The sequence below is a fragment of the Theobroma cacao genome, chromosome 10 (assembly GCF_053813885.1).
Source record: "Theobroma cacao isolate CCN51 chromosome 10, ASM5381388v1, whole genome shotgun sequence".
In the NCBI taxonomy this organism is placed as follows: domain Eukaryota; kingdom Viridiplantae; phylum Streptophyta; class Magnoliopsida; order Malvales; family Malvaceae; genus Theobroma; species Theobroma cacao.
Window position 1 is genome coordinate 26,470,344 of NC_142648.1, and position 12,607 is coordinate 26,482,950.

Consider the following 12,607-nt stretch of genomic DNA (forward strand, 5'->3'; position numbering starts at 1 on the left):
CTCTAAATGCCACTTCTCTCATCTGTCTCAGTATCCATCGCATCTCAGCTTCTTTCCTTTGAAGGCTTTGTGTGCACGAATCATTTCTTTCCTTCATTTGGAAATATTCTTGCCTTACTACTTCATACTGTGCCTTGTAGCCCTTCATGGCAGTTTCCAACAAGTCGCAGTCATTTTTCAACTCTTGGATGGTTTGTTCTTATCTTCGTACCTCGTTCTGCAAAGCATTGTTGGCACTTTGAAGTTCTTGCATTCTAGCTAACAAAGAAGAATTTGCCATGCTCACTTCCTCAAACTTGCTGTGCCACTCATCTCGCTCTTTCAAAGCCACCCGTACCTTTCTTGTCGTCTCTTTCTTCACTTCTTCTAGCTCATCCTCATGTCTCCGCTTCATATTCATCATCTCATTTTCAAGCCTCTTTCTTGTCAACTCACTCTCCAGTAGGACATCTTGAGGTTCTAGGTTTATGGGATGTTTTGATGGATTTTTCGGGGGGCATACGACATCTTTCACCCTTTGGTCGTGCCAAGTATGATACCCTGTGGTGACTTCATCAATAACCCTTCCCTGATCCACTCGGCAAGTTTTCTTCCAATCTTGTGTAATTTCCTCAATTTTCTTTAGCGTTTTCGGCTCTCCATATGTAAACTCTAACTGGTTGAGCTGGTGAGTCATGGGGACGAATTGCTCAGATCCGAACTGTTTCCGTACCATTATCGGTGCATAGCTAATGGCTCCCCATGGTCCCATCAGTGGTACCCATGGCTTGTCTCTCTGCATTTATACATCACTTGCATTCGCGGCATCCATGGAGCTCTCCAAGTTACTTCAACGCTCATTAACGTCCGGAGATTTGCGACCCACTCTTCTTTCCTCTTGTAGTCGGGCCATACACTTTCGTAGAACTCGAGGATAGGGCAACTTACAGACAGATAAGGCTTCCGAAATTTGTTCTCTTTACATTCGAAATGGCTTTTGACCCATATAGTTAAGAGTTGGGCACATCCGATGAATCGTCCCACGCCTTTGCGTCTACAAAAATTCAAGGATCTGAAGGTTTCAACTAAGATAGATGGGGTTGGGTTAATGCTCATCGTCACCTGATCAAAGAAGTTTATGACTAACACCTCCACATGACCTAGAACCTTCAGGAAGACCACTAAGCCGTAGATTGCCATCGCAAAAGCTAAGAGACCTTGTTCATCCTCCATGTGTTTTTTAATATATCCGTTCAAGAAACTCCACGGAAGGCATTCTGTGTCTCATTTCTTCTTCAAATGCTGATCCACTTCTACCGTAGTCATTCCTAATAACTTGGCCAACTTTCGTTTGTGTCCCGTCTTCTGGGCCCTCCAATAGATCTTGTCAGGCTGCATGCGATCTATCCGGAGCAGGGAGGAGTACTCTTCTATGGTAGGGGTCATGTCCACCTTGTTAAAGACAAAGCAACGGTATGAGGGATCCCAAAACTAGACAATGGCTCGGAGCATCTGGTCATCAACAGATACATATAGGAGCCATGCAATGTGTCCATACTTGTTCTGAAAATTGTCTCGGTGAGCACGTCTCCACTGTTCCCAAATTCCTACCATCTTTGTGAAGTCATTCTGCTGAAGGTCCAAGTGAACTCTCTCAAGTAAAGTTAGGACATGTCCTTGGGTCAAACAGTCTCCTTTTTCTTGTTGGATCTGCCCCATTTGTAACTCTATCTCATAGTCATTTCTGTATATGTTGAGCGGATCTGCCGATGAAGATGCCATGGATATAACCGGGATTTCTTAGGTTGAATGTTGTGTAGCCAATATTTCTCCTATATGAAATTACGATGCATGCAAATGAACATGTAACATGCGCATGACAAGCAAAATAAACTTAAGTTAGTATGGTAAAAAGAAAGAATGGAATGTTAAAAATAATGAGAGAATAATAAGCAATATCATGGGTATTATTGTCTACTCCACGATACTTTATTATCTCGTGGCATAATTTAAAATAGAGAGAGTGGAAGAAAGTCCTTCATGTGTACCTATTTATAGGGTATATTCTCACGGGTATGGCCCTATCTAGGGTTAAGCTGCTCTCGGTACTCTATATGCTGAGCGGGGTTTATAAACAGAGCTAAGGTTCCCAAATCGTTCCTCACTGTCGTCCACACGGACTAGTAAGGCACCTCGGTCTTCACCCATTACAGGCTTCAAACGGACTAGGTTCGATTTGAGTGGGAGTCTTCACTAGCCCGTGCGGAGGTTATCACCTCACGAGAGCGTAGCTATTAAACTCCCTCTTAAAAAGGACATAACTCGGGTGGAGGGTTTATGCATGAATGCAAAATGTGCTGTGTGTGTGAAGGAAAACATCGAGTTTGGAGTAACAATCTCACATCCCTCTATCCTAAACCCCACAATTATTAAAAGCAATAAAGTAATAAATGCGAAATAAACTAATGCACCAAACAAAATATGCAGAACAAATCATTAACACTAAGGAAATATTGAATCATTTAAAGCCTTGGATAACCTATTATTATTTAATGGTTTGACTCTCGAGAAATCCCCAGTGGAATCGCCAGCTGTAGTAACGTGCAGGTCCGGGAACCCGACCGCCAGACGCGGAATGTGAAAACTCACTAAAAAATTAAACTAGGAGTCACCACCAATATTTTTTACTAGGTGCGATTGGCCACCTACTGACTCGATTCTAATCGATGAAAACTTAAATTAATTTTAAGCCCACTGAAAAGAACTTTAAACTGGTCTACGATTTTCTAGATTTAGGTTCGGGAGTACGGTTACGCCCGGGGAAGGATTAGCACCCCCGGGACGTCCGTTCCATGAACGGTACCATTCTTAGATTATCCTATTAGGCTTTAATTTTTAAGTTAGCTATATTTCCTTAGTTATTGTTCACTTATTTTTATCTCCTATTTGACCTAAAATGGAATGCAAATACGAGGCAAGATGCATGGCGTGAAAAAAATGCCGGACGAATAACTTTTTATCGAGGATATTTTCTCGAATCCGCCCATCATACTGGTGGGACTCGAGGTATTCTCTCACCTAGAGAATTATCCGAGAAATTCGCCTTCACAAATTTGACGAATAATTCTCATCATCGGAGTTATCGTACGTTTTTCTTTAAAAATAATGTTTTCATGCATAATGAACCTAATTTGGGCGAAAGCCTTTTATTAAAGATGTCTCTCGAGCCCTCCCATCATACTGGTGGGACCCGAGAACACCTTTTCACCTAAGGAACTTTTCGAGGAATACCCGCATTCGTAAGATCCTCGGAAGATCCCATCATCGGGGCTTAAACTCGAAAATAAAAATATTTATATGCAATGATATGTATGATGCAATGTATATATGCTATGCTAATGCAATTATCTATATTTTTTTAGTTATTATTAATTAATTATTATTTTTATTTTATTATATTTTTTATTATTTTTTATTTTATTTCTAATTACTATTTTTTACACCTTACATGTTTTATTCTAAGTTACCCTTATATTTTCCTTTTATAATGAGATAAATTGTTATGATTCCATTTAATGCTTAATTTTAAATTAGTTGTTATCTTAGATTTTTTTTTTATTATTTTTTTTTTGTTATTTATTTTTTTATTTTTGTTGTGTGTATTGCATTTTTACAAATTTATTATTTACTATATATATTTGAATTATTATTATTATTTTTATCATCATTTTTTTATCTATTGTTATTTATTTATCATTTTTATTGAGTAATTTTTGTATAGTCAAATTCTTTATTTATTAAAAATTTCAAGATCTTGAAATCGAGGCTCTCCCATCGTACTGATGGAGCTTTGATTCGGATTCCGAACCTAGGGAACATGAGCCTGGGATTGCGACTTCTTGCGTCCCGACCGATCATCCCATCATCGGTATTAAATTAATCAAAATTTTTTTTATATTAAATAATCTATTATCTCATCCCATTTTTATCAACTCTACATTTTACGTAAAATTATCTCCTTTGATTTGTTTGTCATTCTACCGATCTTATTCCATTACATTTTACGTGTATATATATTATATGTTTAGTTTTAGCAATTAGATGTATTTCTTTGTTTTGTTATGTATTTATTTATTTTTTTCATCTACCTTTGTAACCAAATATCTATCTCTTCATAATTTTATTATTACTTATTATACATTTAAATATATATATATATATATATATATATATATATACTCCTATATTCTTATCTATCTCCATTTTTTACATTTTTTATATTATGAAACATTCTATTTTTATTCTTACCTATTTCATTTTTTTTGTTTTTGTTTTTAACTAATCATCTTTAAAATGAAATTCTTGTCATTCTACCCCTTTGCATCTTTACACTTTTGCTCACACTAATTTCCCTAATTACAGAATGCTATTTGAAGATTTTAAAGCATTATACTAAAATGATTTAACTTTGCTATATATCATCAATCACCACAATAAACCCAATTCATACCAAACACAATAAATTATGAAAGAAATATGGTTTTTTTTTTACCTCACTTGGAATTAGATGGCAGCCCGAGTGGAAGGATCACAACCCACTGCACCCTTTTGCCATGCGCACCATGGGTAGCTGAAGAAATGACTTTATCTTCTCTTGAACGGTGTCGTTTGGAGCCTCTTTTTGCACTACGGTATGGTTTTCGTCCTTTCCTCTCTGTTCTTCTTGTTCCTGACTATTATGTTGCCCTCTTTCTAAAAAAATAATCTCCATTTGTTCTCTCATGCTCTCTTTCTTCTCTCCACCCCCCACCAGCGATGGGATCCAAGGCTCTTGCCGTCCGCCTTTCACCGGATCTGATGTCGCAGCACTAGGCTCACTCTTCCTTCCCTTGCGCCGGCAGCCGCTCCTCTCTCTATTCCTCCGCTCAGCTCTTCTTTCCCTTTGCGCTGACAGCAGATCCTTGGCTCCAATCTGCAGCTGGTATTCACTTCGGCGACGCAGGCCAGGGAACCCGATCCTCTCTCTACTTGTTTGTGATAACCGAGCCTTGCTCTCCCCTAAAAACCCAACTCATCCCCTCCTTTCTAGCCGGCAACATCTCACCCAAAACTGAAACACTCCCAGTTACTCAAAACCTCTCCTAAAAATCTAGATCTTCCCCTAAAAATCAAAACCCACACTCTAAAAAATCAATTCCTATTTCTCCTATTTTTTTTTGATCGATTTTTCAGTATTGATTGTGGATTTTCGGTTGTTAGGAAGCTTGCTAGGGATTTTTTGATTGCTTGTTCTTGTGGCTAGGGAATTGTTGGCTGCTAGAGATTAGGATTTCTTTTGGGTTTTTTTGGTTTCAATTTCTTTGGCTTACAGGTTGTGCCTTGTTGCTTTGGCTTGCCGGATCCCCCCAAATGCTATAGTGCCCCCTCCCCTTTATACCCGGTTCTTGGGCTCTGGAGGGGGCACGCTCCACTACCTTGCCAGACACGGATTTTTCGCGTCTGGTAGGGTGAGGGAGGTGTCTGGGTACTAGCAGGGGGCACGCTCCACTACCCTGCCAGAACTCATCTTTCATTTTTTTTAATTATTTATATATTTTATTTATTTTTTAGTGTCTACAAGGAGCACACATGGAGTTGCACACTTGCATTATTTTAAAGGTATTCAATTGTCCAATTTGAAAATGACGAATTAGAACTGAGAAGAGCACACGTGGGGTTGCACACTTGCATTATCTTAAAATATTCAATAAATCTGGTTTTAAAATTATCACCCTATACAATTGTTGTCCAATTAGAAAATGATGAATTACATAAGAATTTTGGTAAGAGACTTGAAAATTAAAAATGTCACACTATACAATAGTTGTCCAATTCAAAAATTAAAAGCATAACACTTGAAAATTAAAAACATAACACTTCAAAATTGAAAGCACAACAATTGAAATTAAAAGGCCTAAGGTTAAACTTATTAATTGAGCCAGCCAAAGACACGGTGCTTTCAGATCAACCAGGTACCGGAGTCTTGATCCCTAGGATCGTTTCTTGGAATTTTTGCTGACTCCATTGTTGTCCGGAATATTCTCTCTCTTGATTCCCTTAATTCTTCTCGTGCTTCAACTAGAGTTTCATTTTTTCAGCACGAATCGGATATTCCACCTCATTAGTAAAAGAGTCAGGAAGTGACACAAGGAACACCAGAGCTATTTCTTCTTCATTCGTATTGACAACCAACTTCTTCAATTTTTTTATTGTTAAGATAATTATACTAACAATTTAGTTAGAGTTATTATACAATACTATTATCTAGTTAGACTAAAATTATTTAGTTATATAAGATTAGGATTAACCTTATATATATACACACTAAGGTAGACAATTAAAATATATCAATCATAAGTAATTTACAGTTTCATCAGAGCTTTGTGTTAGATAAGATGGTGGCTTGGGTCAAGATATTGGTGGCTGAACCAGAGGATGATCCGATGGCTGAGAAGAATCCTCAGCCCTTGGATGAAGACGATATCACGTTATTGAAAACTTATGGTTTAGGTCCATATTCTTATAGCAGCACTAAAGTGGAAAAGATATCAAAGAGATGGCCGAAAAGGTCAATGACCTTTGTGGTATCAAAGAATCAGACACTGGATTAGCTGCACCCAGTCAATGGGATGTTGTTTGATGAAGTAGATGCTATTGGGTGTGCACGTTTTGATGATGGAGTTGGTGGAGATAACGAGGTCCTGCGAACAATGCTTGAGATTGTCAATCAGCTTGACGGGTTTGATGCCCGTGGAAACATCAAAGTTCTAATGGCAACTAACAGGCCAGACACCTTGGATCCTGTACTTTTACGTCCCGGACGAGTGGACCGTAAGGTTGAGTTTGGTCTTCCTGATATGGAGAGTCGGACTCAAATCTTCAAAATCCGTACAAGAATTATGACTTGTGAAAGGTGCATTAGATTTGAACTTCTTGCTCGACTTTGTTCTAATTCTACAGGTGCTAATATAAGGAGTGTATGCAGAGGCTGGCCTGTTTGCAATACCAGCACCAAGGAAGATGAAAACTGAAAAAGATTTTCTCAATGTCGTAAACAAAGTCATTAAGGTTACGAGAAGTTTAGTGCAACTCCAAATTATATGGTAGAAAATTAGGTCTGAAGGCATTGTTAAATATATAACATTTATTAATGTTCAATTTACAGTTTTATATTATACAAGATTTTACCTTCTTCTAATATGGTAATAGAGCTTCATCTTTGATAAATTAAGATTCTCTTCTTCATCTTTGAACTATTATAATATAACCTATAAGTACATTTCTTATGTCTTTTAAGGAAAAAATAAACATTTTTATTGTCAACTTTTATGCAAGTCTCTTGCCGGTTATGTAGATTGGTAAAGCCATTCAAAGGAAATATAACATTTTATTGCATTTCAATCAAACCAGTTGCACATGCATCCATGCGCAGATACATTCTAGAGGAAAATTAAAAGCTTAACATAACACTTGAGAGCAAAAACCCTAAGGTTAAACTTATTAATTCAGCCAGCTGGAGAAAAAAGGTTCATTTCTTTGCGACATCTTTCTTAGTCTTTTTCTTTTCTGCATTAGTTTTTCCGTTATCATTGCTTTAATTGGCCGGAGCTTTGTTTTCTGTTGGTTCTTCAACTGAAGTTATTGTCTCTACAGCAAGAATCAGAAATTCCACCATTTGATTAAGGAGCTTCAATGTCTTTTCTGGTTGCTTTATAGTTTCTTTTCGTTGCTCTATATTGTCAGCCAACTTTCGTAACCGTTCTATGATTTGGATGTCCATTTCTTCACCCTCCAGCTCCAATTTCTGAACAAATATTTCATCCATCTTAGAAAATCATTTGAAAAAAAAGAAAAAATAATTAAGCAAACCGAAAATGTAAAGCAATTTAAATTAATTGATTAATTTTCACCATACGCTAAGTGAAACATTTATTGTATTGTTGAAAAATTAAAGTAAAATAAAATCTTTTTTTTATGTGCCAAGCCAATTCAGATTGATTGGACACTCTCTCTCAATAGCCTCTTAAAAATATTTACTCACACCCACAAATTCTAGCAAATCTGGAGAAAAAACCCAGTTACAAGGTGTTTTAACTCTGTAGAGATTCCAAAAGTACCATAGTTTTGTTTTTTTGGGGGGATTGGTCCAAAAAATGTTAAAACTGAGAACTGACCAAAAAATCAATTGGACTAAACATTTTGGAGCAATTGATCCAATAAATCAATTAGATTGAACCATTTTAGCCAAATCACATTTGATTTCGGTGAGAAATTAGTCTAGTTTGATTTTACTCACCCCTACGCAACACTATTAGCAGACCTAGGAATATGAAAGATAAGCCATTCCTTCAGTTTACTGTCAGATTGGGAATATGAAATATTCTAGCAAACCTAGAGAAAAAAAAAAACAAAAAAGGGGGATATGTAGAGATTGCAAAAGTACCTGTGACAAGAAGTGGATGAGTCTTTGTTGTGTTCACGTTTATAGGGGTGGATGAGTTCACTTCACACTCAGTTTTTCAATGCTTACTATTTTGTGGATGCTGCAATGATATGCTGTGATATGGTGTTGCTTAATACTATGTCATATATTTAAGTCATTACTATAGCTCTTGGTTCTCTTTCCTGAATTGCCTTATTAAGTTCTTGCTAGCAAGTGCTGTTCCATGCCTTCATTTTGTGTTTTCTTCTTTTTGCAACAGATTGTTCTCTTCATCTGTTGCTTGCAGTTGCTGTACTTACTTTTGATTTTAATGAAAATACTTGATTCGTTGAGTGAAATAAAAAAAAATATATCTCCAAACGTTTATAGAGGGGGATGAGTTTGAGCTCCTTCAGTTCGAAAAACAAAGCAAAAAATATGAGCACCTGCTTAAATCTTTGAAAACATAACTTTGACGTTTGCTTGTTGTGTGCTTTTATGTCTTTTATGTTAAAGCATTGCAAAAGTTTTATATATATAGAAACAATAGAATAGAGGTGGATACCTTTTTGGCTGCTGAAGACCCTTCTTTCCCCTCCATAAGTTTAATCGGCCCTGGCACGTCATCTAAGCTGAGGACATTCGGGTTCTTGCTCATTGTCACACACCGTAGCTAGGCTTTCGTCTCGCTTGATATCAAATGAGGATACCTAAACTTACCTTAATACCTTGGCAATTTATAGGGAAACTTGGAAATTCTCTCACTTATGTGTGTATATAAAATATGCAAAGACGATTTAACCTTGAATAACTCATTTATTTTTAAATAATAATCAGATAGAGTATAGAAAAACACAATACATATGTAGAACATAACAAATAAACTATATCCATTTTCATCTTTTGGGCGAATTTCATTATATGTTTTCTTATACAGGTGAAAGCTTATCGGATTCAAGCTACATTCTCACATCTCATAAATTTTCATTAAAATAAACATTAAATGGCATATCTATATACGCAAAAATCATAAAATTTGAATATAAAAATTTCTAAGGCTTCAACTTATCATTTTATTATTGGAACAAAACCTTATTGACAAAACGAGGCTAGCAAGAATAGTAGTCACCAACAATGAAATTTGTTGAAACAATTTACATAAGCCTTACAAGGAAACAACTCAATGACTTAAATCTTAAAACTTTTAACTTTAAAAGCCTCTAACTTAAACTGTTAAACAAGCGAGATTTTGTTTTTAACTCGATCCAATCAAGATTTTCTTTAGATAAAGGAGGAATTCACAAAGCAAAGGAACCCCAAGTAAGGGACAAAAGACCACAATGAAAGCCAACAGATATGCTTGAAACAAAGAAAAGGAAAAATTAAGCTGCAGGACAAAAAAACACAGAACAGGGAGTTACCTACCTTTGTCAGATAGCTTAAAGTCAAATAAGCCACCAAATTTTACCCAAAAAGAACAATTTATTGATTAGTTAACAATGCTTATATAAAGATCTCTGCAAGGAATTTCTTTTGTTAATAGAAAGCAGGACATCAACGATGGAAAGAAAGTAGGAAACCAGCTACATTCAATCAAACCAATCATTAGCACTTATTTATAATAATTTAGGCTTCGTTTAATTATTACTTTTATCACTTCAAAAAAGAAAATAGTGAGAAGGTAGTTAAGACAAAAGCAAACAACTTATTTGAAGTATTATAGGAAAATTTTAATTTTTTAAGATAACGAAACACATAATTCTCCTTATATATAGATTAATTATGTCATAATTGATGTTATACTTCAATTATTTTTTCATTTATAATCAATCATGATTTTGCTTTTTGGCTTTAGTTTAACAGTACTTCAAAACATGAAAAGAAATCCCCCCTACATGATTTTAGAAATAGATAATTAGGAATTCCTTCCAAACATATAAAAGAAATTGGTAGTTACGAAGAAGACACCCTAATGAAATTGGATGTGAGGGTTTGACATACTTAATTGTTTTAGATTGTAGTAGCTTTGGTACCTAGCAATCGCTTCAACCAAGAAATTTCCAACGAGTTGGTTTCACATATCTTTTGTTTTAATGCATTAAGTCATGACTTAAAGACATTCAATTGTCCAGTTCGAAAATGACGAATTAGAACTGAGAAGAGTACACATGGGGTTGCAAACTTGCATTATTTTAAAGGTATTCAATTGTCCAATTCAAAAATGATGAATTAGAACTGAGAAGAGCACACATGAGGTTGCACAATTGCATTATCTTAAAGATATTCAATAAATCTGGATTTAAAATTATCACACTATACAATAGTAGATGTTTTATGAATAAATATATGAAGTATTATATTTTAACTATTAACTACACGTTAATTTGTACTTAAAAAAATACATGTTAATTTGGGTAACATGTCATGGCATTAGTCAAATTGATTCCATATATTAGTTTTTTTTTGTTATAATATATGTCGACACTTATCTATGTTTGTGAGAGTTGAATTGTTAGATGAATTTGTAATTTATTTAATTTTATTAAAGCCAATAATTATAGTGACTTAATTATTGGTGAGATTCGAAGGCACTTGTCGTTTTAATTTCGAGCAAGTCAACTGAGGTTAATGATCCTGTTTGCAAGAGATTCCAAGTGATTTCAGCCCGACTGTTGCTTTTAATTCTAACCATCCATGGCTCATAAGAATAAAAGAAGATTATCGCCTCTATAATATAGTAGAATTGCGGACTTTAACTTGCTACAAGATGAAATTTACTATAATCTACTCTAATTCTGAAATATATATATAAATATGTAACTAATAAACACAGGCATGTGAAGATACTGCCAAAACTCTCAGATCAACATAGAATTATTATATTGGTTCTAATTATATGTCTCTTAGATCCAATAATTTAAGATACCACACAATAATAAAAGTTGTTCATGTATGAATTCACACTTTGGATTAATGTGAAATAATGTTTTTTACATATTAAATTATCAATTCATAATAACACAAGACAATTTCTAATTACATTTAATATTTTAATTTGTCTTGACTGTCGAAATAAGAAGGAAGTACATAACATAGTGTTCATGAGATTGTCATTTTTCATGAGATATCTTACATCAACTTGAAATACTTTTATGTTTGATAAATGCAAATTTATTTTAGTCTAAGTTAATACTAACTATAGGTAATGTAGAGTATGATTTTTTTTTTGAAAAGTAAATTTGTTGACTTAAAGATATTCAATTGTCCAAATCAAAAATGACGAATTAGAACTAAGAAGAGCACACATGAGTTTGTGCACTTGTATTATTCTAAAGGTATTCAATTGTCCAATTCGAAAGTGACAAATTAGAATTGAGAAGAGCACATGTGGGGTAGCACACTTGCATTTTCTTAAAATATTCAATAAATCTGACTTTAAAATTATCACACCATATAATAGTTGTCCAATTCGAAAATGACTAATTACATAAGACTTTGGATAAGAGACTCTTCATGACATAAGAATTTGGTTTACACAAAAAGCCTGAACAATTACATAAAACTACTGGTGGCATTGCACAAAGGCATTCCTAGCCAAAGGCCGAGGGAGGGGGGCTAGTATCCCCCCAATCAAACTTTTAAAATCTTATAGTTTTCTCTTATCTTACCTTGGCACCACCACTGTTCGTAGCTATGTATAGTTAGTTTACTTAGTCATGCTTACTTTACCTCTGTTACTCTGTATAGTAGTTTGGCTTATTTTCTTCTTTTACTCTTTTACCCTTCAATATTTGTTGTATAACAATTTTACCATCATATATAAATGGTTGGCTTCTTTTGTACACTTTATTAGATGAAATATTATTGAAAAATTCCCAAAATATGGTTCTTATTCTCTGCAAAATCTCTTGATTCTTCATGTGGTTCTTATTCTTCATGTGGGCTCTAGACTCGATTTTGATTTTTCCGCATCAATTTTCTCTATCAATTAATTGTTTCTTGTTTCTTGATTCATTCTTTTGGTTTTTCCGCTACTGATTCTTCTTGTTTCTTTATGAGAAATTGTATTAGGTTTTTAATTTTCTCTTGGTTTCTTGAAGCTTAGGTTAGGAATCTCTTGTGTAAAATATTTTACAAAGCAACAAGAAAAACACTTATTGACCATGT

At 34.8% G+C, this 12,607-nt stretch overlaps 1 pseudogene; it reads left to right on the plus strand.

The window, feature by feature from the left end:
- Positions 1 to 6,413: 6,413 nt before the first annotated feature.
- On the plus strand, positions 6,414 to 7,133 carry LOC148760530 (26S proteasome regulatory subunit 7 pseudogene; annotated as a pseudogene).
- Positions 7,134 to 12,607: the final 5,474 nt, after the last annotated feature.